The 7,500-nt window shown below is 49.0% G+C and overlaps 1 non-coding gene across 1 annotated transcript in view; it reads left to right on the top strand.

The window, feature by feature from the left end:
• Positions 1-7,500, top strand: part of LOC113822758 (uncharacterized) — a 171,465-nt gene that overhangs the window by 17,175 nt on the left and 146,790 nt on the right. The window contains exon 2 of the transcript XR_011398879.1: positions 4,715-7,059. This is a non-coding gene — a transcript (uncharacterized protein). The remainder of the gene's footprint in view (positions 1-4,714; positions 7,060-7,500) is intronic.

Below are 7,500 nucleotides of genomic sequence, written 5' to 3'. Positions count from 1 at the left end.
CACTACCTTTCCATCCCATCCTCCCCATCCCATCCCATCCTGACAGGTAATCCCTCCCATCCTATACCACTCCTCCCACTGCACATACCACTACCTTCTATCCCATCACTCCCATCCCATCCCATCCCATCCATCCATCCCATACCACTCCTCCCATCACATACCACTACCTTCCATCCCATCCTCCCCATCCCATCCCATCCCATCCCATCCATCCATCCATCCCATACCACTCCTCCCATCACATACCACTACCTTCCATCCCATCCCTCCCATCCCATCCCATCCCATCCATCCATCCCATACCACTCCTCCCATCATGACACCTACTTCACTACTCTTCCAGATCCCATCCTCCCCCATCTCCATCCCGTATCCCATCCATCCATCCCATACCACTCCTCCCATCACATACCACTACCTTCCATCCCATCCTCCCATCCCGTCACCTCATCCCTCCATCCCATCCCCATCCCGCCATCCCGTCATCCCCTCCCCCTACGCACCTTCTCCTGCCCCGCCGCATCCTCCCCTCACACCGCGCCCCACGATCGCCAGCCCGGCAAAAAAGCACCGAGAAGGAGCGACGCCCAAAGCAGGCGCGGCGACCGTAACCTTGGGCGTAGTAAGATTTCACTGGACGTCGTAGAGGCCAAGGACTGCGCCGACTTCCCCCTTCCCCCCTACCCCCTCTCTCTCTCTTCTCCCTTTCCCTTTCCCTCTCTCCTCTTCCCCTCTGTTCCTCCCTCTCTTCTCCTTTCCCTTTTCTTCTTTCTTCCGTTCTTCCTCTTCTCCCTTTCCTTTTCCCTCTCTCCTCTTCTCCCTTTCCTTCTTCTTTTTCTCTTTCTTCCGTTCTCCTCTTCTCCTTTCCCTTTCCCTCTCTCCTCTTCCCCCGTTCTCCTCTTCTCTCTCCTCCTCCTTTCCTTTCTCTCTCCCTCCGTCTCTCCCTTTCTTCCTTTCACCCTTTTTCCCTCTTCCTCCGTTCTCCTTTTCTCCCTTTTCCCCTTCCCTCCGTTCTATCCTCTTCTTCTCACTTTCCCCTTCCCTTCCTGCTCCTGTCTCTCCTCTCTTTTCTCCCCCTTTCCCTTTTTTCTCTCTTCCTCCGTTCTCCTCTTCTCCCTTTCCTTTCTCTCTTTCCTCCGTCTCCCTGCACTCTTCTCCCTTTCCCTTTCCCTCTCCTCCCCTCTCTTCTTCTCCCCTTTTCCCTTTCCCTCTTCCTCCGTCCTCCTCCTTCTCCCTTTCCCCCTTCCTCTTCCCTCCCTCTCCTTCCTTCCCTCCGTCCTCGTTCCTTCTTCCCTTTCTCTCTTTCCTTGTCTCTTTTCTCCCTCCTCTTCCCTCTCTTTCCCATTCTCTTTTTTCTCCCCTTTCCTTTTTCCTCTTCCCTATTCCCCCTCCTCCCTTCCTTCTGTCCCCCGTCCCTCCTCTTCTCCCTTCCTCCTTCCCTCTCCCCCTCCCTCCCTCCCTCCCTCCCTCCCTCCCTCCCTCCCCTCCCTCTCTCTCTCTCTCTCTCTCTCTCTCTCTCTCTCTCTCTCTCTCTCTCTCTCTCTCTCTCTCTCTCTCTCTCTCTCTCTCTCTCTCATTTTTATTTCTCCTCTTCTCTCTCTCTCATTTCTCTTTCTCCTCTTCTCTCTCTCTTTCATCTCCTTTCCTATTCCTCTCCTTCCCTCTCTTCCTCTTTCCTCCCTCTCTATCTCTCCCCTTCCCCTCCCTCCTTATCTACATCGGAAAATACAAATCCAGAGTCAAGATTTATACTTTGTTTCAAAATGTAAAAAAATAACAGATTGCCATGATAAGAGGAAGCCCAGATGGAGATTAGAAAAAAAATATGGTTACCAATAGTAATACATTAAAATAGGGCGAAGATAAGTAAAATGGCGAAGGAGTAATCTGTATGAGTAAATTGGTGATATCGATCATGAGTGAAGGTGATAGTAATTATACGTAAGAAAATAGATACTGGGCAGTGGCGTGGGAATTGCTTATAGTCACGTGACAAGCGAGGGAAATCGTTCTCCAGGCTGTACATTTCGACGGAGAAACAAACGTACTTTCTCACACATACTCCATCCCATGTAAAACGCTCGTCACTTTCACTGTTCATTTTTAAGTAATCAATCTCACTCTCACTGTCGTTTCGTTGATCTTTCTCTTTGTGTTATTTTTGTCGCGCTTCTATTCGAAATGACAAGGAGATAACTTTCACTACGCGCGATTCCCCAGAAGGACAGCAAGAAGTGTAGTGAAATTCTCAGTATAGTTGACAATGACGATGCGGAAAAAAGGACGGCCAGAAATAAGAAGCAAAACTTCCGCAAAAGAATTGAAGCGAAGAGGAAAAACGTAAACCAGTGAAGTTGCAAGAGAGGCAAGCGAGATCCGATAATGGAGATACGCTGTGCAAAATTATATGCGGAGGGGGAGCAGGACGAGTCCTGGGCTCACGGCCGCGTGGCGACTAAGATGCTAATTTTATGGTCGGTGATATTCGTTTTAGTTGTCCTGTCGCGAGGGAGCTTATGTTTATTTGCTGTCACCTGTCTCGGTGACCGCATTTTTCCCTTCTATTTTGGCCAAGCGGATGACCTTACTATCAGCCGGTGGAGGTCGCGTCTGCGGCTGAAGAAAGCGCGGTAGGAGCTCTCAGTGCCCTCCTGACCACCCTCAAGACCAGGTGTGAAGTCCTGTCTGCCTCCTGTCACAGGACACACACCTTAAACTCCTACCCCCGTCCTCCCTCCCTCCCTCCCTCCCCTCTCGCCTGCTCCTCCTGATCCTTCTCTGAATCCCGAGCTTTACCTCCAAGAGAACTACTCGTCCTCCTCATCCTCCTCATCCTCCCGCGAAACTCTCTCGACCGAGACGTGCCCATTATACCCTCATATCCTTTTATCCTCTGGTACAGTAGGATCATCGTGTACATCCTATTCCGCCTTCGGTGACAGAAGGATATCCTGTGAAGACACAAGAGTCAGTGGCCCTCCTCGCGGAGAGTTCGAGTCTCTTAAGACGGAGAAGCAGGTCTCTGGGTCTCCGTGTGACGTCACCGTCGTTTCCACCTTATTCAGTCGTGCTGTCGTTCTGTGGTGCTTGGCAGAAATCTCAAGTGGATTTGTGTAGTTTCTGTGTGGTTCTTGCCCACCCATCCTCTGTGCTGACTCTTAGTTTGGTGTTGTGAGTGTGTGTGTGTGTAAGGATCAAAGGTATTTTATCACAAGCCTGAAAAAGTATTTGCTACAAGATCGTCGTCTTTTGAAAAAGTTTCTGAGCTCGGAGGTGAATGGGAAAGAATCTCGAGCACTACCTCGCCCACGTCGTCGCCATCTTCGCCGTGAAGAGGACGCCCTCGACTGTGGTTCCTCGCGAGCGTCGACCGAATAGGCTCTGTAAAAAGCGCCTGCAGCTCCACTCCAAGAGGAGAAAAATCCAAACAAGAACAAGGTTAAAAAACACCGTGTGAATTCGCCCCCGTTGCCGCACCTTTTTCACCCCTTGTTTGTACTTATCACGTGACTGAAACGACACGCAAGCGACGCCTCACTTTCGAAAAGCAGGAGAGTAAAGCGAATTTTCTGTCACTCGACGTCGTCCTCTCTGTCGCTCGAAAAAGAGACAAGAAGACCTCGTGTTGCAACAGCCTCTATATCCTTTGAGAACGCATCTTCACTCTCAACGCCTTCGGTTCTTTTTCCTCCAAACCCATATAATTGGAGAACAAAAGCTACTCTTTCCTCACGCCGCGCAGAAAAAACAACTTTGCGGTGGGTGTTTTATTCTGGATATTAGAAGTTGATTTTATGGCGAGTGAATTCGTTTTCTTAGAAGACCAAGAAATCCCCGAGGAATATCGATCTTGTTCATGAAGCATATGAAGGAGAAATTAAGCTAAATAATAGAAAAAGAGAACTAGACCACTTAAATTCTGCCCGCACCCCTCCCCCACCCCCCGCCTCCCCTGCCGCCACCAATTATCACGTCATCATCTCTTAATCGAGGAAGCAGCGGTTAGCGAGATTGTAAAATTTTATAGTCGAGGTGCGTCAGCATTTTCTTGAACATTCAAAGTTCAATTCATCCCGAAACCAACGCAGCAAAGCAATTTCGAAAAAAAGTTACGTGTGTCCTTCGTACAGCCGATGCAAAACACCCTAACCTTGAGGAGATTACCAGCTACTGTTTGCTGCCCCACGACACGCGTTAAGCCACCGAGCGCAAAGATTTCAGTGGATACAGGTGTCATAAACGATCGATACTGTTAACGAGCTATGTGTCTGTCAGAGCAGTGTCAGGCATAACAACACGCGCTTTCCCTGATTACGCTTATCCTACTTTTTTATGCGTCAGTCGTCCATTGATTCGCCAGTGTAAACAGGTCACACGGCCTGCCCTTTCCGTTGCCACACGCCGCCACGGGAGCCATCTTACCTACGCTTTTTGCCGACCTTGGATTCGTCCAGTTTTGACTTTTTCTAACATTCAAAGGCTCGTGAATCTGAAGTTTTACGATATACATAGATCTCTACAGAGCGTTTCCTTGTTCACTTTTAATTTAGCTTTTGTCCAGCTCCGTCCTTTGACAGTGGCTGAAAATTTCCCGCGAGGGTGATAGACAGGCCCGCAATCGTGGAGTGGCATTCAAGCGCGAGAAAGAATATAGGAAACTAAATACTGAGACTCGGATTCCTTGTCAATCAAAGCTCTTTTTTCTCCCCAGATCTCTCGACTGCCATCGGCACCTGCCACCCGTGCCTGTCCCAGATGCACAAGAATCAATCTTAATCAAAATTCTACCAGAAAGTATCGGCTAGAAGGAAAGAAATATCCCGCAGAATAAAGAATCACGGCATGACTTACGTATGAACCCAGAAGAGCTTTTGTGGTAGGAATCGGCGATCAATCTGCGATTATCGGTGGTACCTGAGCATCGTGTGACACGACGGGCCCAAGGGATGCAGGCTCGCCTCGTGCGTATCTAGGGCAAGGGCTTGCATGTGCGTGTGTGCACGTCAGTGTGTGTAAGTGTCTGTGTGTGGCATCGATCTGAATGAACGAAGCATACACAGCCGCCTCCGAGCTCCGCCAACACGACGTTCGGGCAAACCTTTTTTTCGTCCGATTCGTTTTTTATTAAAGCCTGCAATAAGTCACTCCTCTGAAAAATTGCAGGGGATCTGAGCGCGTTTCCGCAGGGTGCTTATTAAAGTTACGTCTTGTCAGAGGTTACCCTTGAACCAATTACTAAGCGCCCGCGACGCTGCATACGCTCCGTTTTGCACTGCCTCTCCTGTATTCGTGTTGATTACTCTTCGAGATTCGAGAGACCTTCAAGAAATTATCCCTGCCTGAACTACCCCTCCCTCCCCCCACACAAAGAAAGAAATCACAAAACAAGTAAACAAACCACCTCAGCAGGAAGTGGAAGCTTGGAAGCGGCGCGCGGCGTTGGCACCCTGGCGTGTAGGGTGTCATCTCGGTCAGGCAGCAGGAGTGCCAGGACGCGCGTCTCCGGGATCACGAACACCTCGACCTATATAAGAAGGAAGTCTGAGGCGGCCGGGAGCCACTCTAGGTCAAGTCTGCCCCGGGCGAGGGTCAGGAGTTCGTGCGAGCGCGTGGCGGACGTCGCTTGAGTGGGGCTTTTCTGGACGGCTTTTCTCGAAGGAGCTCGACTCTGTCTAAAGAAGAAGCCGTTTCTGTCTGCCAGAAGCGGTCTTTACGTGCGAAGACTGTTCTTTTATCCTATTTTTATCTGTTAAAATTTGTGATGTACTGCATCAGACTCGTCGTTTCCATGACTTCCTAATTTATTATTGTAATCTCCCATAAAGATATATCTTACTCGTGTTGCTACTGAGTTGGAGTATTCCCTAAGCCATCTAAGATTCTAAAAGACCATCTAAAGGTAATACCATTCGTAATATACGAGTAATGTGGACGTTTTGATTCACTGAAAGCATCACAGTCTCCATCATCGATTTAGCTCGGATAACTGATCATCCATTAAGAAAAAATATAACTGCTGGATGCTGAATTAAGGGAAGGTTAGCGACGTATAAGGAGTAGCGTTTACCATATCTGAACGCCGGATGGAATACTAATTGCAAGTGAAAGTGGGAGCAATCGTTCTTACAATCAAGTAAAACATCGGATCATCGACTATACAATCGTCAGGATTAATACACTGCATCTTTCTGCAATTGCAAATCATAAGTGCATCCAGCAAGTTGAATCCGAGCGGCCGCCGCCTCGTCCCGCACCACCTTTCTGACTACGCAAGACTCGCCAGGTTGGGCGGACGCCAGACCCCAGCTGGTGCTCGGCTCGCAGTACAACGTTCGCTGGCACGGCCTCGGGTTGGTCGCTCTCTCTGGGCCGCGCGGCAACGTTTGTTTACATCTCGCTCCCTCCGACGTCTGGAGACTCGGCTGCACACGCGAAGGCTTTCTTGTGAGAAACGTTGACGGATTGTCAGGCACTCACGGATGTTTGTGTGAACTGTTTGTTATTTATACTGAGTACTGTGTTTGTGCATTGTCTTGTATTTATCGAATGAAAGCGAGAGTATATTCGTTGTATGTGAAGAATAATTATTCGTCTCATCGTTATTGACTGAGGAGAAACAGATCGAAAGGTGAAATATTTGTTGGAACGACAAGAATAACGGTGGAATTAGACGACAGTGAATCACGGGACTTATTAGCCTGCATCTAACGTCTTAATTGAGACAGTCTTCTTCTTGCAAGGGCCTGGTCAGGGGGCACACCCAAAAACCCAGTCCCTCTTGGACAATCCCACACCTGTCCGGAGGAAAGACGTTTCTTTTTGCCAAGATAACACGCGTTCACACCCTTGTCCGCGGTTGTCACTTCGTTTTGCGCAAAGGTTTTAACTGTCCCTCTACTCCGCGAAGTCCGCAGTTCCTGATTGCTCGTGACGCACCTTCGGCACCTGCAAGATGGTGCTCCAAAACCTCAAGTTGTACCGCCTGCAGAGGCTCAACACGTTCCAGCGTCTTAATTCCATCACCATCCAGGACCCCATCCCGGAGCATAAAGAAAGGTAGGTGTCTTATCTTATCCTAGCCGTGATTGTGATGAATGGCAAGATGACACCGCGCGCCAGGTGTCAAGGTGACCGTGACTGACACCTTGCTTCGTGCTGTGATTGGAGTATTGCCAATATTTAAAGTAAAATTGTGTTTATTCCGGAAAAGAACACGTTCCAGGGTCGAAAGGGGAAATGGTTACCCAGAACGAGCATTTTCCAGCTTTATATTTCCTATTTCAGACCAAATACACGAGAGTCTTGCATATATGTAAGGCTCCGTAATATATTGAATTGCATAAATTTAGCCAAGCACCGGCGGAAGCTCGAGTGTAGTCTGGTCACGACAACACACATTTCATCGTCTCGGAGCGGTAATATCATTCGTTAACATGAGAACATAAAGTGTGAGACGCTTTCCTCTCACGTTTCTCTGAAAAAAGGGTAGACGCGGCA

Source organism: Penaeus vannamei, chromosome 12, assembly GCF_042767895.1.
Source record: "Penaeus vannamei isolate JL-2024 chromosome 12, ASM4276789v1, whole genome shotgun sequence".
Taxonomy (NCBI): Eukaryota; Metazoa; Arthropoda; class Malacostraca; order Decapoda; family Penaeidae; genus Penaeus; species Penaeus vannamei.
Note: the sequence above shows the minus strand (reverse complement) of the source record. Positions and strands in the feature narration are given on the sequence as shown.